Below are 25,114 nucleotides of genomic sequence, written 5' to 3'. Positions count from 1 at the left end.
TCAACAAACTAAGTTGCAAACACTGTTTTCAACCTGTTTTCATACAACTTTCCCAAATACGCCCCCCATCTGCCATTGGGTGACCAAAGGGAGATTCTTACCACAAACTAATGCCATTGGTTGAGCCAATGATGCTAGATGTGCCTCAGTGTTACACTTTCAAAGTGAACCTACAAATGGCTTATTAAACTGGGATACGAGAAAGTATTTCAACACTGAAAAAAATAAAAACAAAAAAGTCATTTTTTCAGTAATGTTAAGTTTAACAGTTTATGATATCACATCAAAATAAATGGTGTTCTGTCCAAGTCTAAAATTTGAACACCCAATGGTGGCACATGTAGGCTACCAAAGGTTGCTGATCCATGTTGTAGAGGTACATAAAATTCTTAGATGAAGAAAAACAAGTTTAATATACTGCAAGAGATGGTAATACTTGATTGTATTTCATTTTAACCTTCACAAGTTTTTTTAAATAAATGATAACACATTCAAAGTCTAATATATCAGATCCATAAGATGAATTTTGGCACTCATAAGGACTCCTGTGGGAGGTAAGTGTTTATTTTGTGGTCAGGTTGAAGTAGAAAAGGTAAATGGTGTTGTGCCAATGGGGGCATTGAACCCTGCAAACACAGAGTTATGAATAACACCAGAGATCAGACTGATGGATGCTGTGACTCGTGCCGTGTGAGACAGTTATTTCATACCTCTCATCTGTTTGCTCGGAAGGCACAGAGCGCACATGAATTTTGAATAAGGTCCTGTTTCAGGAAGAAACAAACATTCGACAGACCACACAACAAAACAGAACAGACATCAAGCTTTTGATACTTTATATGCATGGGTGGAATGCCATTCAGAATTAAATTGAGAATGCCTTTTAAATTCCAATTAAAATCTTAAACCTGAATTGAATTGCAGTTGAGGTGGTAAAAGTAATGCAGTAATTCAATTTAAATTCAAATTTTAATTCAAGGAAAATAAAACTAAAATGGAATAAAAATGTAAAGAAATTAATATAATTAAGTAAGGTTATTAAATTAAAATTTGAATACTTTTCGAGTTTAAGATTAAATTGTACATTCAAATGCTAAAACTGTGCATTCAAATTTTGGATGTGTGCTAAGCACTGAAGAGAACTTTGGAGGTCAGGAAAAGTGTGTCTGGAGATCCCTGCATTCTCTTCTGTTCTGTTGCGGTCGGTCTAGCTTCCTGTTTGAACAGCCCCTATTGCAGCACTGGGCTCAGATACATACCGTTACCATGGTGAGGTGGACTCTGAACCGCAAATGTCTCTTCACAACCAAGTTCAGCCAAATACCACTACTTTCTGGGAATATTACTACCGTACATACAACTGTCGTTAATGAAAAACACTGTGGTACTGCCAGTATTTTGAAGCTTGTGTCTGCAGTAGTACCGTAGCTCCAGTGCAATGTCCTGGTTACTTTTGTAACATTCATTCCCTGATGGAGGGAACGAGATGTTGTGTCGATGTAGTGACACTAGGGGTCACTCTTGGGAGCCCAAAACACCTCTGCTTTTTTTAAAAAAGGCCAATGAGAATTGGCGAGTGGAATTTGCATGCCACTCCCCCGGACATACGGGAATAAAAGGAGCTGGTATGCAACCACTCATTCAGGTTTTGTGCTGAGGAGCCGAGACCAGGTCCTGGCCATTTCAGCGGGTAGTTCAGCATTGTGGCAAGAGGGACACAACGTCTTGTTCCCTCCATCAGGGAACGGAGGTTACGAAAGTAACCAGGATGTTCCCTATCTGTCACTCACTCGACGTTGTGTCGATGTAGTGACACTAGGGATCCCTATACAAAATGCCACAACTAGCTGAACTGTGTAGCGTGAACTGGCGGTGTGTGAAGGGCAGACTGCTGTGTGCCTCATAGCCAGCGCACCAGGCCGTCACGTAACCTCCCCCAACACTCTTATGAGTGTCAAACAGTCCATCAGGAACAAGTCGACTGCCCAACTATAGGGACAGGCTAGCCCAGCCGAGGCCTCTTTTCCCTCTTTTTTCTCCCCAAAAATAGTGGAATTTTGTTAACGGACTAGAATCCGCGAGTGTCCATGTCGGTGGGGGGGGGGGGGGGGTCACTCCCAAGAGGAAGACACAGCAGAGACCACACCCCGCCCAGAGAAAGGGGGGGGGGATACTTCAAGTGGAAATACATCACATGGTCTCACCGAGTCTTGTCAGAAGTATGTCATGTGGAGAGTCGCATGGTAGGTCCTGCCCAAGGGGGGAGGATTTTCTACAAGCATGGCGACTGGAGCAGAGGGTTCTCTGCTCAAGGAAGACGTAGTTTACCAAGAGGGAAACAATTTTATGGAAGATATAACACATGGGGTTACCTGTGGGGAACCACTGCATGCGGAGCACCTACCTCAGTACAGGGCCTTACCAGCGCACTTACTGAGTCGGCAGCGAGTTTCTCCACAAACTCGACTGCCACAGGGCTAAGGAGGAAGTCATCCAGGGATCACAGTCTGTGAACACTACTGGGAGCCAAGAGCGCACATCTTCCCCTCAAGGGAGGGGAAAGGCGCTATGCGCAAATGGTACACCCGGCCAGCTGTCCCGGAACTTGCCTGCTTGTGCCTGCCACTACACGGGATGAAACCGACTCAACCAGGAGATTGTAGAACCTCGCAAAGGTGTTGGGAGTTGCCCAGCCCGCTGCTCTGCAGATATCTGCCAAAGAGGCACCACTGGCCAAGGCCCAGGAGGCCACCACACTCCTGGTAGAGTGGGCTCGTAACCCTGCAGGGGGTGGCAATGACCCAGTGGGCGATCCTCTGTTTGGAGGCAGCACTTCCTTTCCACTGTCCACCAAAGCAGATAAAGAGCTGCTCGGAGCTCCTAAAGCTCTGCATGTGATCCAAATAAATGTGTAAAGCTCGCACCGGACACAGCAATGCCAAGGCTGGGTCTGCCTCCTCCTGGGGCAGCACTTACAGGTTCACCACCTGATCCCTAAAAGGGGTCGTGGGAACCTTGGGCACATAGCCCGGTCGGGGTCTCAGGATCACATGAGAGTAACCCAGACCAAACTCCAGGCATGATTCACTTACAGAGAATGCTTGCAGGTCCCCTACCCTCTTGATGGAAGTTGAGCGCAGTCAGGAGGGCAGTCTTGAAAGAGAGTGCCTTAAGCTCAGCTGACTCCAAGGGCTCAAAGGGAGCTCCCCGTAGACCCTGAAGGACTACAGAGAAATCCCACAGGGGAACGAGGTGTGGTCTAGAGGGGTTCAACCTCCTAGCGCCTCACAGGAACCTGATGATCAAGTCGTGCTTCCCCAAGTACTTACCATCTACTGCATCGTGATGAGCCAAAATAGCGGCTTCATACACCTTGAAGGTGGAGGGGGACAGCCGCCCCTCCAACCTCTCCTGCAGGAAGGAAAGCACTGATACAACTGCGCATCTCTGGGGGTCTTCCCGTCGGGAAGCACACCACTTAGCGAACAGATGCCACTTCAAGGCATACAGGCACCTCATAGAGGGAGCCCTAGCCTGAGTCATCGTGTCTACCACCACGGGCGGTAGGCCACTTAAGTCCTCTGCGTCCCATCCAAGGGCCAGACGTGGAGATTCCAGAGGTCTGGTCGCAGGTGCCAGATGGTGCCCCATCCCTGAGAAGGAAGGTCCTTCCTCCGGGGAATTCGCCGGGGGGGGGCTGTCAATTGGAGCGTGAGATCCGAGAACCATGTCTGGGTGGGCCAGTAGGGTGCTACTAGGATGACTTTCTCCCCATCCTCCCTGACCTTGCACAGGGTCTACTTGCATAGTCCAGGGGCCAGCTGTGTGCCAACGCATCTATACCGAGAGGTGCCTCAGTCAGGGCGTACCAAAGCAGTCAGTGGGAGGATTCCCGGGAAGCAAACAGGTCTACCTGTGCTCAACCGAATCGACTCCAAATCAGCTGGACCACCTGAGGGTGGAGTCTCCACTCTCCCCTGAGGGTAACCTGACGTGACAGCACGTCCACTGCGGTGTTGAGGTAGCCTGGGATGTGAGTGGCTCGTAGCAACTTGAGGCACTGCTGACTCCAGAGGAGGAGACGGCGGGCGAGTTGTGACATGCGATGGGAGCGTAGACCGCTTGGCGGTTGATGTAAGCTACTGTCGCTGTGTCGTCCATCCAGACCAACACGTGCTTGCCTTGGATCAACGGCTGAAACCTCCGCAAGGCGAGCAGTACTGCCAACAACTCTAGGCAGTTGATGTGTCAACGCAGCCGCGGGCCAGTCCAAGAACCGGCAGCTGTGTGCCCATTGCATACGGCACCCCAGCCCGTCTTGGAGGCATCTGTTGTAACCACGACATGCCTGGAGACCTGCTCTAGGGGAACCCCTGCCTGTAGAAATGCCAGGTCGGTCCAAGGCCTGAAGAGGCGGTGACAGACCGGCGTGATGGTCACGCAATGTGTCCCGCGGTGCCATGCCCATCTCGGGACTCGAGTCCGAAGCCAGTGCTGAAGCGGTCTCATATGCATCAACCCGAGCGGTGTGGCCGCCGCTGAGGATGCCATATGCCCCAAGAGCCTCTGAAAGTGTTTCAGTGGAACCGCTGTTCTCCGTATGAACGCCTTCAGACAGTTCAGCACCGACTGTGTGCGTCTTGGCTTGGTGTACTTGCAGGAGAGCCATGGCGTGCAGGGCGGAGGCGGCTTGTCCAGCGGCACTGTAGGCTCTAGCCGTCAGGGACGACATAAACCTACAGGCCTCGGACGGGAGCTTCGGGCGCCCGCGCCAGGTGGTGGAGCTCTGTGGACACAAGTGCACCGCGAGCGCCTTGTCTAGCTGGGGGATCACGGAATACCCCCTGGCTGCTCCGCCATCGAGTGTAGCGAGAACAGGGGAGCTGAAAGACAAGGACCGGGCAGTAAAAGGTGCCTCCCACGATCTCGTCAGCTCCTCATGCACTTCCGGGAAGAAATGAAAGGGGGCGGGGCGTGTTCTGCCGAAGTGCCCAGGGGCATTCTCTGCAAACCACAGATGCAGAGGGGGAGAAGCCGCTGAAATGCGTCATAAAATCCAGCAGAGAGAGGTGAATGAACTCGGCGGATGAATTCAGCTCAATGAATAGAACCGCTTGGCTCCAAAGAGAAAATCTGAATGAGTGGTTGCATACCAGCTCCTTTTATACCCGTATGTCCGGGGGAGTGGCATGCAAATTCCACTCGCCAATTCTCATTGGCCTTTTTTAAAAAAAGCAGAGGTGTTTGGGGCTCCCAAGAGTGACCCCTAGTGTCACTACATCAACACAACTTCGAGTGAGTGACAGATAGGGAACACTAAATTTACATAGTACTGTTCAAATTCCAGTTCATAATCATGTGGGCCTTGGACAACTCTGTGCAAATTCTAACTAATGAAATGAAATGGAGCTTCTCAAATTCTAAATTTTGCCCAAACCTGTTATATACAGTACACATTACAAAACTGCAGAAATTACACATAGGTGTAAAAAATTTTGTCATATTTAATAACCCCCTAATGAAACTGTAACAAATAATTTTAAGTACTTTTTAAGGCTTTCTAAGCCACAACATATTGGTTTGTGGAATGTTTTTAAGCTAATAGCCATGATTCAGTAAAGGCCTTTTAAATGTATACCCTACTTTGGACTAATAGTTTTCTACTTTTTAAGTTTTTCTTGAAAAGTTTTTTTAAGTGTAACCAAGCAAACAACAGCCTGCTATTGTGCAGATGTGCAAAAGCTGCTTGCAGTCTGCTTCTGCTGTTAGGCAGCATGGCTGGTGTATTAATGCTGCTCAGATGTGTTTTGAGTCACTGAAGCATCTTTCAGTGTGGAGGGTTGAATTGCCTTTAAGTATAATCTGATCTGCTCATCTCCATATTAACTTTCACCCTTTATGACACACCCTCACCTCTATGCACCTCACCCCAGAGGTGAGTCAGTTTAGCTTGAATAAATAAGCCAATTTTAAAGATCATTAAATCACAGAGTATCAAGTTTTGTCACATTTAAAGAAGGGAAGTTAGAAACCTCAAAGACAAACGAAAAACTAAAGCCATCATAATTTCTATTTATATAAATATTATAAGCAACTGCAGTCTTAACAAGTGCCAAATCACTCTGAGAATCATGCAAAACTTAATACATAGCCATACATGTCAATGCCCGCTCATATAAACAATGCAAATCGAGTACAAAAGGTCACCAATATCCATCCTTAAACAAACCGTTCCTAAAAGTTTCCTCTTCTAGGAATTTCAGAAGATTCAGAAGTAGAGCAATTTAACAAGTAATACCTTAATAAAAGATTAAAATGGCTAAATTATAAGCAATACATATGCAAATACACCTGGATAGCTAAATATAAAGGACATATCTGAATTTGATAGACCTTCCTAACAAGTTGCTGAAATGTTTGTGAGGGTTTGCCAGTGCTACAAGCCTAAATCATTCTAATCAGCCCCTGTGGATTATTCATTAGGTTGTAATGTGTAATATGATTCTGTTTGAAACAGTCATTAGCCAGATGGATCTAGTCATAAAGGAGCTGTTTATGGTAGACAGTAAGTCATACAAACACTGACAGGTGCATACAGGAACAGTGGGAGGGAATTGTGTCTTAAAGTGTCTGAAAGTGTCTTAGTCATGTGACCTGAGCATCTCCTATCATGTTTTGTTCTCCATAATCACTTACATTCACAGATGATCAATCTGTTCTCACGTAACAGCTTATGATTCACAGAGTCCTTTCATAATAATAACTGATGACATGATTTATACTTTAAGCTAGAAGGACTCTGAATATACAGTATTATTGTTATGAGCTATATGCAACAACTTATGAGATATTTTATATATATATATAGAGAGAGAGAGAGAGAGAGAGAGAGAGAGAGAGAGAGAGAGAGAGAGAGAGAGAGCATTTATTTGCAGAAAATGGCAACTGGTCAAAATAACCAAAAAGATGCAATGTTTTCAGACCTTGAATAATGCAAAGAAAACAAGTTCATATTCCTTTTTAAACAACACAATAATAATGTTTTAACTTAGGAAGAGTTCAGAAATCAATAAATGGTGGAACAACCCTGATTTTCAATCACAGCTTTCATGCATCTTGTCATTCTCTCTACCAGTCTTTCACATTGCTGTTGGGTGACTTTATGCCACTGCTGGTGCAAAAATTAAAGCAGCTCAGCTTTGTTTGATGGCTTGTGGCCATCCATCTTCCTCTTGATCATCCATCTTCCTCTTGATCATATTCCAGAGGTTTTCAATGGGGTTCAGGTCTGGATATTGGGCTGGCCATGACAGGGTCTTGATCCTGTGGTCCTCCATCCACACCTTTATTGACCTAGCTGTGAGGCATGAGCATTGTCCTGCTGGAAAAACTAATCATCAGAGTTGGGGAACATTGTCAAAGCAGAAGGAAGCAAGTTTTCTTCCAGGATAACCTTGTACATGGCTTGAGTCATGCATCCTTCACAAACAAAGATGAATCTGCCCGATTCCAGCCTTGCTGTAGCACCCCCAGATCATCACCGATCTGTGAGCCAGCAAACTGTGTTGCTCTTTTAGAGTAAAAAAGGATTTAAATATTGTTCTGTTTCTCACCCACACCTATCATGTCACTTCTGAAGACATGAATTAAACCACTGGAGTCATATAGATTACTTTTATGTTTCTTTATGTGATTTTTGGAGGGCTGGTCACCATTCACTTGCATTGTTAGGACCAACAGAGCTGAGATATTCTTCTAAAAATCATAATTTGTGTTCTGCAGAAGAAAAAAAGTCATACACATCTGAGATGGCATGAGGGTGAGTAAATGATAAGAGAATTTTCAGTTTTGGGTGAACTATCCTTTAACAAAGGGAACATTAATTAAAATGTTACCCAATGTATACACAAACAGCTTCAACTTTCTGTGGCTTATTTTAAATAAGTATAAAAAAAAATAGCCAAATGTTGATTGGACGGCAATCGTGACAGAGGGGGCCCCGCATTCTAACTCACGTTCTAAACTTGGACCCCGCCCCAGGCTTGGGATGGCCCTGGATACTTCAAATTGTGCAGCTTCTTAAGGAGAGGTGTGATACTATAAAACCCTAACTCAGAAATAAAAAAAGCTGGCATACTGAGCATAACTTTCAAATGAACAGTTCTCTAACAAATAATTACAGGCAGTGTTCATTTGTGGAGGTGGTCAAGAGAAGCATGACAGTATTGGTCAGGTAAGTGTGTATGTGAAATTAGAATTGGCAGCCAAGGAAGAGAAAGAAGGTTTTACAAGATAATCTGATTTTCTGTCCTCCTCTCTCACATAAACTGCCCCATGACTTCATTCAGGGCAGGAGAACAGAGTCCTCTGGTCTGCTGTAATCCTGTTAAGAGGATGCAAGGGACTTTGCTATCTACCAGCCGAATGTGACCAGTGAACGCTGGATTTGTAAGTAGGACCTCTCAACTCTCTTTAAGACCACTGCTAGCTGCAAACTCATAGAATCATGTTACTATCCCTACATTTTCACAAAACGATTTTTTCAAGACTCTAGTAGAAGTATGCCAATAAGGATTCAGCCAATGGCTGTGACAGCAGACATGCACATTTAGGCTTTGTTCACACTGCAGGAAAAATCAGATTTTTCCTCAAATCTGATTTTTTTTGAGTGATTGTTCAAACTGCAAGTTATGTGGCCAGATCAGATTTTTTCTGTTCAGACTACAGTCGCTTTTTCTGTCACGTCCACAGTAGTTGTCATGGTAATGCAGCAAACTTGCATATATTCACCATGCATGAGATTTTAGTGATGGTGTCACGTATTGTGGTAGTGATGATGAGGCGTGAGGCGATGAATAAATTTGCAGGCTTTAATGAAGATGATGAAGATACCCCCCCCCCCCCCCACAAGGCGACTCCTGGCACCTAAAGATGGTGAAGGGCAGGAGGAAACCGGTGACTGGGGAGGATCCAGGAGGTCTAGGGGGTGGCCTCAGGGCTGGGATTGGATCGGGAGGCCTGGGGTGGCCTCAGGGCTGGGATTGGATCAGGAGGCCTGGGGGGGTGGCCTCAGGGCTGGGATGGGGTCAGGAGGCCTGGGAGGCGGCCACAGAGCAGGGACCGGGTCAGGAGGCCTGGGAGGCTGCCACAGAGCTGGAGGGATGAGGGACTCCAGTGACGCCGATAGGCTGATGAACCACGGTGGGACGAGGGGATGTAGGGCTGAGGTGAGACTGAGGGAACGAAGGGCCGAGGCAGAGTCCAGGGCTCGGAGGGTCTAGGTGGAGTCGGAGGGTATAAGGTTCCTCCTGTCCGTGGTTTCACACGGGGCGAAGGTCGAGCCAGTGATGTGGGGGGAGCCGGCTGACCAGGAGGAGGAGGAGGAGGAAAAAATATCTTGAGTGGAGCCAGCGGAGGAGGAAGGACCAGGGTACTTGAAGGAACCAGGGTGTCTATGATGCTGGGCAGAGCCAGCGGAGGAGGAGGAGTACACCGGGTGGGCATAAGGGTGGGAATGGAATCAAGGTCTACTAACTTGGCGAGAGCTGGCTCAGGGACGGTCGAGGCTACAGGCACTGGCTCTGGCTCCTTAACCGTGACAGGCGTGGATGCTGGCTCGTTAACTGTGGCAGGGGTAGGCGCTGGCTCGTTAGCCATGGAAAGCTTCGAGGGAGGAGCCGTGGAAGGCTTCGGGGCATCCACTGTGGGAGGAGATTCAAAGTCCTCTTCCTCCACACCCACAGTGAAAGGTGAGCTGCTAACTTGTAGAGCCACCTCCACGAACTTGAGGAGCTTCCAGTGAGGATCTGCCGGAGGCATTAGCTCCTTTAGTGTACTATTGAGATCAACCCTGAAGAAAACTACAAGAGAGTGGTCTCCATAGTGCACCAAATTCGCCAGCTGGAGAAAATCATGCATGTGATCCTCAACTGGATGGTCCCCTTGCTCGAGGAGGAGGATTCTTACAGCCGGTAGATCCATCTTTGTCGGTCAGTTCTTCTGTCACGTATTGTGGTAGTGATGATGATGAAGAGGCGTGAGGTGATGGATCAATTTGCAGGCTTTAATGAAGAAGATGATGAAGATAACAAACAGCATGGAGTAAACAAAGAACCAAACAAACTACACACTAACATCAGGGTTACACAGACAAGAACTGACAAAGGAATGAACAAAACTGGAGGGTATATAAACAAAGGGAACTAATGAGGGAATAGAAGAGGCGTGAGGTGATGGATCAATTTGCAGGCTTTAATGAAGAAGATGATGAAGATAACAAACAACATGGAGTAAACAAAGAACCAAACAAACTACACACTAACATCAGGGTTACACAGACAAGAACTGACAAAGGAATGAACAAAACTGGAGGGTATATATACAAAGGGAACTAATGAGGGAATAGAAGACAGGTGAGGATGATGAGGTACAGATGGAAGTGATGAGGGCAGTGGACTATGGGAGATGTAATCCGGGAGAAAACTTCAAAATGAGAGTCCTAGGGAAACATGAGGGAGACAGACTGTGACTGACAGATGTTTTACCACTGATTATGCTTTTGATGAGGGCAGTATCCAAATATAATCATTCTTCACAGACAACGGCTTAAAAATGGGAGAGGTGGCATATGCAATGTCCGTTGCTGCTAGTGTTATTGCTGCCTGTTTTATCATGGGGTCCTGTATTTTAGCAGAGAATGAAACATCCCTTATTGAAGGCTTTGTGTCCCTTATTAAATCATAAAAAGGTTGAACAGTGAGACGAGGACCCGTGTCCTGTGATGAAACGCTCAAAATGCTCAACGTCCCGTATTCACGTGACATTCAATACTTTATTGCATTGTAGTTTCTCGTGGATGGGTTACTGCACCTTAGCGCATCTCTTTGGGTAAGTTAAGCCAATGTCTGTATTATTATAAGAGATTTGAAGTACTTTGCGTGCCCTGTAACATATATAAATGACATATGGGTGTGTTCCATTCAGAAGTGATATCTATGTTTTCTCATCGCAAAACCTGATGTATAACAACCGTCGCACACAGTAAATTATGGAAAAAAAACACATGAAATCCGAAACCACCTACGAATGTAAAAATCGGATTTAATGTATTTTTGTCCTGTTCAGTCTACAAAAACCTAAACGGATTTGAGTGACAGTGTCCAAAAAATCAGATTTTTTCTGCCTGTGTGAACGTAGCATAATATAGACTCAATCTGCATTGTAGATATGTGTGTTCTTTTGCTGTGAACGATGCATTATTGACACAGTGAAGAACCCCAGTTTCTCACCATATTCTGCCGTGAAGATGATAAAACTCTGTCATATCTGTTTCCTCAGAGTTATCCAGCCCTCTGGGCACAGGGTAAAAACACACGTCTCAGGGTTAGTTAGCCCCCTGAGTCAAATGTAACACACTTACCATGAGCTTTAATTGGATACATGCATACACATATGGTTCACTACACTCCTAAAGAAAGGTGTAATTTCCATGTTTCCTTTCCATATGAGAGAGACATTAAACCCTAAAATTGAAATTCAGTGGCACCAAAAGTATTTAGAAACGTAAAGATGTTTGAATGCTGTTGCATTAGATAGAATATCAACGTACCTGTGAGTGGCACTCATTTTGAAGAAAGACAGCATAATCACACTTTTCAATCAAAACACTTCACAAAAAAGAAGTTTGTTTGAAATGTAGATATTCAATATATCCTGTTCAAAATGAAGACAAAAAGTATTTGAACACTTTTTGGTTTTTAAATGTTAGTGGAGCACGTACATAGTTCATGTGATGAACTACATCTGTGGTTACTCTGGTGTTAGTTTAAAAAAAAAAAAAATTATTATATAAAAGTCATTGCAAAAATTGCTCAAAAAAGTGAAGTTAGTACTGAGAAAATCTCTAGTATTGTTTGTTTGCAGACACCACTTTAATTTGTCATCTAACATAAAGACATTCAGATATTTTTGAGTGTCCATATACACTAAAAAAAATAAATAAAATAACTCTTTGTTATTTTGATTCAATCATGAACAGTGGCTCCACGTGTTAGAAATTAGTTGACTTTTAGAATTACCATGCAATCTCAATGTTTATACTTCAAGTAAGAGGGAACCAAACTGAATCACATCAATCCAACAAAAATTTGACATGACAAATGAATTAAAAATAATCTCTTTTAGTGATATGTTAGTAGTGGTGGTTTGTTCAGCTTTTTGAATGAATCTTTTAAGTGAAGGAATCATTCTCGTTCACCTCCATACACTGACTCAAATTTTTAGTTCATTGACATCTTCTATTCGAAGCCATAGAGCTCCACTGCTTTTCATGGCTGTAAAGACTGACTATAGTTTGTGCCAATAGCATTCAAGTGTAGGCTGTTACGGAGCATATCATTGGTTTCACCCGCTGAACGAATATGCCCCGTCACTGAACTAGTCGGTCACTTGAGTCTGAACAACATGAGACGTCGTTCGCGAATGACTCGTGAACGAAGATCTGCTGAATGACTGAATGAGACGGAGACGTGTTGTTCGTTCAGTTCGGCATGTCAGTCAATCACGTTCAACGAGGAGAGAAAGGGGTGAAATGCACTTAAGACAATACACAAAACATAATCCCCAATTTATGAACGTGTAAAAATGACTGAAGATCATACAGTTAAAATAACATGAATTTCAGATGGAAATGTTGTGCTTTGATGCACAGTGTTCGATGTTTAACTTTTTCTTTTTTGGTAATAATTAAGCCCAGCATTACACAAAATATAGGGAAAATAAGACCTGCCATTTGTGATGAAAACGGTTATGGTGTTTAAACTCCATTTTTAAAGTGTCTTTGTACTTTTGTAGAGAGGCTAATTCAATTTGTCTTCATTTGTCCTGCTTTTAAAGACTGACTTTAGCGTGAGCCAATATCATAAGAGAGCGGGCTGTGAAAGACATATCATTGGTTAGATCCACTGAACAAATACACCCGCTCACTGAACTAGTCTGTAATTTTCTCATATCGTGAACAAACTGAACGTGTAAACTTGTTTGTGAGTTGCGACCGACATGAACGAATCAGTCATCATGAACGATGATCTGCTGACCGAGAGGAGGAGCTGCATGTCGTTCATTCATATCGTCAATCTTGTTCAACAAGAAAAGGGGCCGGATGAATTATGAATAAAAGTGAGTGATGACCACACATTACAATGACATATGGACGTTATTGAAACTCATTATTTTTAGGCTAGTATTGTTGTCCTTTTTAATAGCTTGATTAAAAAAGTTGTGCTCAACAGTATGATAGCCTCTTAGTCGAATTTTAAAGGTGCAGTCAGTAATTTTTTCCACATTAAAAAAGTTTTACTCCTAAAGAAATGAAATTTTGAAACATATGTAGAAAATCATGAGCACTTACATGAGGATGAGGAAAGTAACCTTATAAAAGCTGTTTTATTCTACAAGGGGCAGGGGTCTCCTCATGGGGGCTGCCATTTTAGAATCACATGACCAGCAGAATTCTACTCGCTTAATCTCAGTAACCGTCTTGTTATTGGACACTTTCACTCTTGGATTAAATTAATCCTTGCTGATAGTGAATAGTGAATTTCTACAGTGGCATCTGTGACTGAAAACTATTGATTTTGAATGATGCTGCATCCACACCACAAGGTGTCACTGTAAATACAAGATGACATGAGGAAAATGTTACTGAGTACACCTTTAATAAAGGATAATTAGACTTGTTGACTGCTTTTGGTTCAACACATTTAGTTAAAAGACAGTCATTTGGTACCATCTGCAGGTGCAAAGGCATAACTTGAAGATCTGGTCAGTGAACGAACCAATTAACGAATCTGAACGGATCTTTTTGGTAAATGGAATCAAAAGAAGTCACTAAAATAAATAGAAAATCACCACCACTATATGTTAGCTAGTGACAGTGAATTTTAGCATTCTAAACACAAGCTGGTGGGAAGAAATACTGAGTGCAACTTAGTCATTTTGCTATGATTAATTAGCACGGCAATTGCTCAATGGATAAAGCAATATGTAAAATGCACAATGTGTATCGGTCCTAAACTAGGCTCAAGCTCCACTCTTCACCATGATGGTAAGCCCCAGAACTCCAACATAACAGAACATTTTCTAAATCTCAACATAACAAAACATTACACACTAACAAGTCTCCCCCTTTACTATTTATCAAGGACAAAGACACTCCCTGTTGAGTACCATGTAAAGCATGCTGGGAACTAGAAAGCCCTGCTCATTTTCAGTTAACTAACACAACACAAATGGATTAAGTAAAGCTGACAAGAAACTTTTTTGTTGAAACAACTCAGTTAATTTTAGTTTACATTGTAACATATTTTTTTTTTTTTTTTTTGTAATATGAACATTGGAGGATTCAGTAAAACTAATGATAGTCAAAAGTTTGTTCTGTACTTTTTCTTCATTTTGAACTAGGGTGGCCAGATTTCCCTTTTTTCCTGGGACAGTCCTGTATTCAAGCACTTTTTCTAGTGTCCCGACTTGTTCTGAAAAAATCGTCTTTTGTCCCGAATTTCCCCTCTCCTAAAATTTCTCTATCGCCTATGCGGCTTTTTCAGTCATGTAAGTATGTTAATCAAAGGTAGCTAAGGAAACGGCTTGTAAAACCAATAAAATCACACCATGTTATTTGAAGTACATGATTGCATTAAACTATCCATTCACAATCCCCTATCAACAGACATGCAGTTAGTGAACTGATTGAAGAGTCAGTTTAAAAAAACACACAGATGAAATGTCAAGGAAGCATGCATGAGGATCTTCAAAAAGAGTTTAAATTATTTTTTTTAAAAAGGAGTCAAAGACAGAGCCTAGTAAAGTGAAGTGTGAGATTTATGGAGCTCGCTTTTCCATCGCCCATGAAGGCCGCACCGACATTGCACAGCATGTTCATACAAAAAAGCATGTGGATGTTGCTAAAAGTAAATGTGCCACATCAATTGTTAGCGATTTTTTGGTGAAGCAAAGTTCCGAATCTGACAAGGTGCATGCAGGTGAAGGACTTTTTGCTTATCATTCTGTTGTGCATGGCCATAGATTTCGGTTGGCTGACTGCACTGCGAAATTGATCAAGAAATTGTATGATCCAAAATTTTCTTCTGCCGGCACCAAATCTGAAACTGTCATATGCAATGTACTCGCTTTTGTGCAGCTGGACTATCAGAAATTACTGCAGCATGGCAACACACGTTTCCTCTCTCTTGGTCCAGCTCTTGAAAGAATACTATACATTTTCAATGGTCTGTGTGCATACTTTCTTTCTCAAGAAAAATGGCCAAAGTTTCTAAGAGACATTTTCAGTGATCCTTGTACAAAACTTTGGATTGGCCTCACACTCAAGCAAACAGCCACTTTTAACCGTGCACTGGAGATAGTAGAGCGAGACCACAAATCAGCCACAGAAGTGGCTTTGCACATTCATGACCTGAGAAAAGTCTTGCAGACCAGGCTGGAGAAATCATTCATACCCTCTGACATTAAAAAGCAGTTGAATGCCCTGGTTGAAGCTGGTGACATGCGAGCAGATGATTTCTTTTGTGCAGTGAGAAACTTTTATTCAGCATCGGTGGATTACCTCCAAAATTGGAGCCGCTCATTGGAGAACACAGAACAACTTGAATTACTGAGAGACATCCCAGAGTGGAAAGACATTCAGAGCAGTCTCGAACACTTCTACTCCAGAATCCCCGCTCTCAGTTTGATTGACGAAACCATGCTCTTTGATGAGTGGGCTTGCACGAAAAACATTGTCACTCGTTGCATCACTGAGTGGAACATGAAAAAGACAGCCCTGTCTGAGAGATGGACAGACGTTTTTCGTGAGCTAAAGAGCAAGACTATCAACTTCGGAGTCTTAGCCAAGATTGTGGAGTTTGTTTTATGCCTGGCTGGGACATCTGCATCTGTGGAGCGTGTGTTCTCATTAATGAACACTGCATGGGCACCGGATAAATCTCGACTCAGTGTAACAGTCATGAAGGCAATGCTTTTTGTTTGTCTTAATTTTGGACTGGACTGCTCTGCATTTTACAATAATCTCTTGAAAGACAAGCGCACACTAAGAAAAATTGCTGCCAGCTTAAAGTACAAGGTGACAACAGTTACAGATGCGAATGCACCCTCTACTTAGCACTGATCTGCGCCTAGGTAAAGATACGTCAATTTCATTTTTGCTGGGAGGGGGCTGTCCCGTTTTCCACAAGCAGGAATCTGGTCACCCTATTTTGAACAGTACATGTATATCTACAGTATTTTTCACCATTTAAAACATAACAACCGTCTTTTTTGTCAAATATTTTGCTTGGAATGTGCACTTGTGCTGTCTGTCTTTAAATATGTGACACTTTCTTTTTTTTTTTTTTTTACTAATATGCAATGTTATGAGAATGACTTGTCCCTTAAAGGAATTTTCCAGGTTCAATGCAAGTTAAGCTCAATTGACAGCATTTGTGGAATAATGTTGATTACCACAAATAAATAAAATAGAATAAAATAATAATAAGACTTGTCCTTCCTGTTCTTGAAAAAAAAAAAAAAAAAAGGCAAAATATCTTGGTTACAGTGAAATACTTACAATGGAAGTGAATGGGGCCAGTTGTTCGAAGGTTTAAAGGTATGTAGGGCATATTATTAGTGCTGTAAAGTTGTTTAAATTGTCATTTGTATGGTTGATTTTAGGGTTTTAGGGTTTACAGCATTACGTCGTCATGGCAACGAAGTTATACAATTAGGCAGTTTATCTAATTACACTATATCTGTATTACACTAAATCATACTAAAATCATGTCAACATGCATATTCTTCATGTCTTGTGTCTATACTTCTGAAACAGTGAGTATTTTAACATTTACTGATTGGCCCCCATTCACTTCCATTGTAAGTGCCTCACTGGAACCCAGATTTTTGCTTATTTTTTTTAAGAAAAGGAGTAGAAATTTGGAATTAATATTTTTGACATTACAGCATAGATGCTGTCGATTGAGCTTACTGTAACTTGTATTGAACCCGGGATATTTCTTTACATTACATTAACATGTAAATTTATGAAGGATTCTTCTAGAGCCAATTAACTAGATTGTTTTTTTCTCTCTCAGTGGTGAAGATGAGGCATGATTTTGCAGAGTATTCTAATCCTTACCTGCTTTTGACCGCATCGGTTTTTCCACTGGCATGTCCTGTAAGAATATTAAATAATTAGACTCAGCTGACTTTGAATTCTACCCTTTATTATTTGTCATTTATTATATATTACAAAACAGAACCACTGATCGTGGTCAGCGTACACTAGCTCTGTCTAGATGTTTTAACTCTGCTTTAACCAGTCTGTGGATTATCAAATGACCTATCACAGCACACTGGATCACCAGCACATCACCTGTAACCACATCCAACTGTTTCTTTCTTTGCGGCCTTGGATTACACTAATTGTTTTGCATTCTAATTTTATTTTTAACCATTTAAAACAATATTTTAGAGAAGACCTACCTGCCATAGCTGTTTTTTTTTTGTTGTTGTTGTTTTTGACATATCCAAAGTGCTTTTCAAGCCTTGCTAGCTATCCTGAGGTTAATTATTCACTAGAATTTGCTAAGTTCCTACATGAGCTCTTCTGAGAGGAAGCAGTGTGCACACATGACCAATCCCAGACAGCTCAAGCACAGGTGCAATATAACACACTGTTTACTTACAAACAGCCTGACATTATACAAACCACATGAGGTGATATCGTATGACATCATATAGCAGGGGTGGGAGAGGATACAATCAAATAATCTATAGGAACCAGGCCTATTAATGTAAATCTCACAAAACCTGTCAAGAACATTGTCTGGGTCATACTTACCCCTAAAATTAAAAAAAAAAAAAAAAAAAGAAACAAACTTAAGCCTTTTTAGGACCCTAAGGATAATTTTTGCATTTTGACATGTTCTCCCAATATTTCATTACTTCAATTCAAAAAGTAAAACTACTGTATTGTATTCATTAATTAGAATTTAATAAGAATCATCATTGAGAATAATGGGAATTACAAAACAATAAATAAATAAAACTTTTTTCAAAAAATATTACTGTCCTACGGTTATGGCATCATTTCCACCTCACCAAACAATTTTCCCCTATTTTATTTTATTTTAAGTTAGTGTACTTGTTAACCAAGCCGACAAAATGCTTGAGATGAAATACGAGACAAGTGATGTTTGAAGAAAACAAAGAACATTTAGGTAAATATAACTTGTGAGCAAAATATTGGTCTTCCAATCAAGCTGTAATTTTGCCAAATTATGCAAAAAATGTAAAAATAGAATTAAATTGTGTGTATTTAGGATGCATAAAATGTAAGCTATATTAGCCTTAGCAAGACAAAGAAGTCTGCTGTTTTATTTCAAAAACTTTTAAAACTGAATTTCCATCAGCATTATTTCCAGCACAGAATTCTATTAAACACAATACAGGATTTGAGATGTGCTCGAAATGACACTTTCAATTAAAGACTTTCAGGAAAAAAAGAAAGAAAAATCACTACATAAATCTCATGTGATGCAGGTAATATATATATATATATATATATATATATATATATATATATATATATACACTGTATATTGTGTGAGTGTGAAAAATGAGACTTTAGAAGTCCACAGTGTTAAAAATGCACTTGAAATAAACAAAGTTAAAGAAGTTGAAGAAACACCCAAAAATGAGATAAAAGTTTCATGAAAATTATGAAAACTAAATGACAAAAAAAATAAAATAATAATAATGTTAATGATCTGAAATATTGGCTTCATTTTTTTTTTGGTCCTTAAAATAGGCTTCATTCTTTATGAAAAACATAATTTCTTTCTTATTGTTTTTTGACTTCAAGGTGTAATGTGACATGTTTTTGTGAGATTCATACATTGAGTGGCAACTACATTAACTAGTAAACTAGACTATCAGAGCTTCGCCTAATGCACTAATAAAATTCTCAAAGAATGAAGATAAATAATGATACCTATTGCAGAAGCTGGAATACATGTTCAATCAAAAAATTAACTGCGACCATTGCAAAGCGTGATTTAAAACCTGTATAAACAGAAACTGCAGTGGTCCAAACAAATCCAGTTTGTAAAGCTAATAAAATATGAAGTCATGCAAAATGTAGGCAGTGCATTGGACCTGGTGAGTGTGTCATCCGCGTTGCTATTGTGTTGCCAACTCACTTTCCATTAGCAAACAAACATGTTCACAAAGGTTTGGTTTCTGGGCCTCAGCACGACATCATTACACAATTGGGCTAAATGTCCATCTAGGAAACAGTGAGAGAGCTGTGAATCTAACACATTGTATGTTGTTCTGAATGTGTGATCAATTATAATGCAAAAGAAAAATTCATTTCCTGATATATTCACTGTTCATTTCTCCAGAGCTCATATTTTATCTTCTGCAACTAATCAGTGCAGAAAGGGGTCATTATGTTCTCTCTTGGCCTGGAGTCAGACTTGAGCCTATAGTTAACCCTCATGAGAAAAGACAAAACAACCATTAACAGTGTGCAGTCAGTCACCAAACCTTAGCTAAATTAATTACTGCTACAGTTTCTGAGCTACAAGCAGTGTACATCAAAACTAGAGGAAACCATTGGAAATCACTCTGGATGAAATTCATTGACCGCAGCCGCAGATGTTAGAATGAACATGACTGATCACACGCACCCATTAAGATGGTACTATCCAAAATACACCTTCATCAACATTCAGTACATGACAAATACTTTGTCATTTATAGTGATGACTCATTTTATGTGAAACTCTAACAATTACACTATAGGGGAAAGAAACTGGAGAAGCTTCATAAACTCAAAATCTTGAGCAGCACAAACACAGTCCTGTAGTTCGCCATTGTAATTTTGAATGTCTCACGCGCATGCCTATAGACTGAACTCTCAAGGTTATTCAATAAACTGCTCATTTTTACCATCACTTCGTCTCCTGCCTTCTTCTGTATTCCCCCTGCTGAGTCTTGTGCTGGTAGGAGAGTAAGTTAACATAAAAAGCTGTTGATGTTGACTGGTTTTGGATATCAGACAGAACTCTGGATATCTTCTGACGGAGAGAGAGGTCTTGTGTACACTGGATCTAACATGCATTTTCACTGCCTCATGTTTTCATATTCTAAGCATATCATTAAATACTGTACATGGCATCACATCTCTGTCTATAGGCTATATACATAAGCGGTGGGTGAATAAATTGCAGGGTAAAGGTACATCAAATAAAATTAAGTACATAAAACTGTAGTGTTCAACTTTGAATGATATCTTCATTTTTTTTTTTTTTTTTTTTGGCAATTTCAAGCATTGTATAGACTTCATTCCTCAAAACAATTATTGACTGATGAGTTTCTAGAGAAAGATGTTTCTTTTTTTGCCATTTTTGACCTAATATTGACCTTATGTGTCCTTGTTAGAGCCAGTTGTCCTTTGTTTTTGAAAACTGTAGTGTACACCTTTGTATGAAAAATTCCTTGTATGTGTAAGCATACTTGGCAATAAAGCTCATTCTGATTAAGACATGCCAGTCTATTGCATACTGTGGCAACTCAAAAACAAGCACAAAGACAATGTTAAGCTTCATTTAATGAACCAAATAGCTTTCAGCAGTGTTTGATATAATGGCAAGTGATTTTCTAGTACCAAATGATCACTTTATCATGATTACTCATGGATAAGGTGTTGGAGTGATGGCTGCTGGAAATGGGGCCTGTCTAGATTTGATCAAAAATGACTTTTTTCAAATAGTGATGGTGCTGTTTTTTACATCAGTAATGTCCTGAATATACTTTGTGATCAGTTGAATGCCACTTTGGTGAATTAAAGTACCAATTTCCTTCCGAAACGGCAAAATCTGTACATTATTCCAGACTTTTTTCCCTCTTAAAAATATTAGCTTCTGACATCATATTTAATGAAGTGGCTTCATCAAAAAGTATTTTTGACCACTTGGTTCAAACACAAAGCAGAAGAATACTGTCTGCATCACTGATTAGCAAGCATCTTGTCTTAGTAAATATTATTGCACCACACTGTTCACACACTGTTATCAATTTTGGCAGAAATGCACTGTTCTGAATCCAAAACGTATCACTTACATGATTCGTCTAGACTAAAGAGTGTAGAAGTTCTCTCCTCTTTCAGAGTTGAGTAAATTTATCGACACATGACACATTGTTTTCTTCATCTAAACTTAAAGGCATACGAACATGTTGGTATTTACTTTGAAGTGAAAACACCCCCACAAATATCGTAATTGTAATGGATTAAATGTATTTTGTCTTTAGTTATTTTATTTGTGAAATATAAGTTCTTCACAACAAAATGGCATTTATTTTCGTAGTTAATTTTCCCAAAAAATAGGTTATATTTTAATAATTAAAATGACCTGAAACAGATTTTTTTTTAGCTTATTACTGTAAAAAATAGCATTAAACATGTTGTAAAATAGAAATGTCATAGGTTTTATATATATATATATATATATATATATATATACAGGGCTCGACATTAAGCATTGTCATGTGCTTGTCCGAGTAAAAAGTTACTTGTCCGGAGAGAAAAAAGGACATTTAAGTTACATGCTCAAGTAACATGTCAAAGTTTATATTGTATATGTTTCTAAAATTATGACCATTCTAATAGTGTACCTGTGCAATCAACTCAACTCTCTGTGACAGAAATTGCAGTAAACTGCACTGGGTAGGGAAGGAGGCTATTGTCATATGATAATTATATTATGTTACATATGGTAGTCAAATAAAGGAAAGCCTCCATTGCCACCATTAACAGCAAGGGTGATCATGCTTCTATGCAATGAATCTACGTTTTCATCATGTTATTGCAGCAAGATCTACCATGTACAATAAAGGCTATACATTATCACAATAGCAAAATTTCAGTAGTCGGTTGTGAAATTTGAAGATTCTCAATACCAGCTTCAAAACCACAACAAACAATAACACTAACTAATTTGTTAATTATGGAAGAATGATTTCAAGTTCTTAAGTAATTATTCAAGACTAGTAAAGAGTCAGTAATAAAATAACAATAAAAAACAGCAATGAATAGAAATAGTATAGAATAGAAAATAATAGAACTAATTAAGAAAATTCAGTGCTTTTTTTAAAACAGCAGTAGGCTATCAAGTATTCAAGTAAACATTCAGAATGAAATGCAACATAAAACTACTACTAGTCTTCACTGTATGATTATAATATATTAATACTTTTTAAAGCTACTAAAGTTATTCAGTCAAGAGCCGTGAATGTTTTCTCGTTTTCTTGTCATAGTTGTTTGATTATTATAATGACACACTAGACGGCAGCAGGTCTATTAGCTTACACTTATACTTACAAGTCTGACATTTTAATACAAATCCGCTTTTTTCTCTGCTGTTTACGTTCACTTTAGACATCACTCTCTGTGTTTAAATGAATACCTCACCAAGACGGGCATTTTGGCATGTGTGCATTAGCACAAGCATTTTCAGCACACACAAACATGTTCAGCACACACACATACACCGCCTGTCAATCAAACATAGATCAGCTGTTACTAGATCACTAGTGAATTAAAAAATTACCTGCTCTTGATTACTTTCAACAGCAGAATAAAAATATGAACTTTCTAATAAGTGACACAGGCCTAGGCTATCACAAATATATATGGTTATTTTTATTTTTTTTTTGTTACTGATGTTTTAATCAGGCTTCTTGTCCGATGGGGCAAGTAAAATTCTCTTTCACTTGCCCCTTCAAAAATCCACTTGTCCCTGACAAGCATTAATGTCGAGCCCTGTATATATATATATATATATATATATATATATATATATCAGAACCAGTATTTTTTATATGAAATGACAGGTGTATGTTTATCAATTCCATATACTTTTTTTGAGGAAATCAATTGTGTAGTCAAAAGACTAAATTAAACATATTTTTATGTAAACTTTTGTAGGTGCAAAAGTTAATGAACCCTGAGCTGCATTGCTTAAAACGAGCAGGTAAATACAATTAGGTGGGACAAAATTGGTGGCTAAATTAACCAATGAAATGAGAGATCTTTAGGGAAGAAATTGGGCAGCACTGATTGAAACAGAGATAAAACCAGGTCAGTTTAGTCTTACCAAAGTGAACCCATACAAGTCAATCATGCCGAGAGGAAAATAAATCTCAGAGGACCTCAGGAAGAGGGTAGTGAAAGACAGCACATTTGTCTGGGGAAAGCTTATAAATTCAACAACAACAACAACAAAAAAAAAATTGGTCCACTGTGAGGCAGATCATCTACAAATGGAGAGCACTGAAAATTACTGCAACTCTGCCTAGAATTGGACGACCCTCTAAAATATCCGCAAGAGCCACAAGAAAAGTGATAATTCAGGTAAAAGCCAACCCAAACATAACATCTAGGGATTTGTAGACCTCTCTTGCTGCATCTGGAACACATGTGCATGCTTCCACAATAAGAAGAAAACTCCATCAACATGGCTTTCATGGGAGGGTTGCTAGGAAGAAGACTCTGCTCTCAAAAAAGAACAAGGCTGCCCATCTCAATTTTGCCAGAGAGTACCTGGATAAACCTGAAGCTTTCTGGAAGTCCATTCTGTGGACAGATGAGTCCAAAATTGAACTGTTTGGTCACAACCAAAACCGCCACATCTGCCGAAAAGTCAACACTGCATACCACCAGAAGAACCTTCTCCCAACAGTGAAGCATGGTGGTGGGAACATTAAGATCTGGGCCTGCTTTTCGTCCTCGGGACCTGGACAACTCCACATAGTCCAGAGAATCATGAATTCTGAAGAATATTGTAAAATCCAGGAACATAACCTCAAGCCGTCAGTTGTGAAGTTAAAGCTTGGCCGAAAATGGATCACGCAACATGATAATGATCCGAAGTGTTCCAGCAAAACAACCAAAGAATGGCTGAGGAAGAATAAGATTCATGTTTTGGATTGGCCCAGTCAAAGTCCGGACCTGAATCCAATTGAAATTCTGTGGTGGGACCTGAAGCGGGCAATTCATGGCAGACACCCATCCAACCTCACTCGACTGGCTGCATTCTGCAAGGAGGAGTGGGCAAAAATCCCCCAAAGCAGATGTGAGAGACTGATTAGTCGCTACAGAAACCGTTTGGTTGAGGTTATTTCTGCAAAAGGAGGTGCAATACCCTATTAACTGAAGGGGTTCACATATTTTTGCACCCATGAAACCTGAGTTTTTGTTAAATCAACCACTTTCATTAAATAAACAATGACAATATATCATTTTCTTTTGTATGAGTCCATTATATGGAATGTCAGTATTATGAATTGGGGTATAGAAGAACATTCAATAAAGTTATTTTAGTATTAAAAAAAAAAAAAAAAAAATACTATCTCTGTAGGGTTCAAAAACTTTCAAGCAGCACTGTATATATATTATATCATGTGCCAGCAGTGCAATGCATAAAATCACGCAAATACAGATCTGGAGCTTCAGTTAATGTTCAGACTGGTTCGAGCTGATAAAAAAACTCAGATAACTCCTCTGTATAATTGTTGTAGGCCTAAGCTTTCTGTTCTTGTCACACAGAAGTGGAACCCAAGTCACCCGACCTGGTCTTTTACTTTTGTAGTCCATCCGCCTCAACATTCTGAGATGCTGTTCTTCTCACCACAATTGTACAGAGGGGTTATCTGAGTTACTGCATCTTTCTGTCAGCTCGAACCAGTCTGGCCATTCTCCGTTGACCTCTCTTATCAACAAGGCATTTCCGTCTGCAGAACTGCCACTCACTGGATATTTTGTTGTTTCTGGCACCATTCTGAATAAAATAGAGACTGTTGTGTGTGAAAATCCCAGGAGATAAGCAGTTACAGAAATACTCAAACCAGCCCTTTTGGCACCAACAATCATTCCATGGTCGAAATCAATGAGATCACGTTTTCCCTATTCTGATGGTTAATGCTAAATTTGAAGATGATTAACCCTTGAGCTGTGATGAAATTCTTTACCTAATTTGGTGTTCCCGGTCAAAAATGACCAACC

Source organism: Myxocyprinus asiaticus, chromosome 11, assembly GCF_019703515.2.
Source record: "Myxocyprinus asiaticus isolate MX2 ecotype Aquarium Trade chromosome 11, UBuf_Myxa_2, whole genome shotgun sequence".
NCBI lineage: Eukaryota > Metazoa > Chordata > Actinopteri > Cypriniformes > Catostomidae > Myxocyprinus > Myxocyprinus asiaticus.
Note: the sequence above shows the minus strand (reverse complement) of the source record.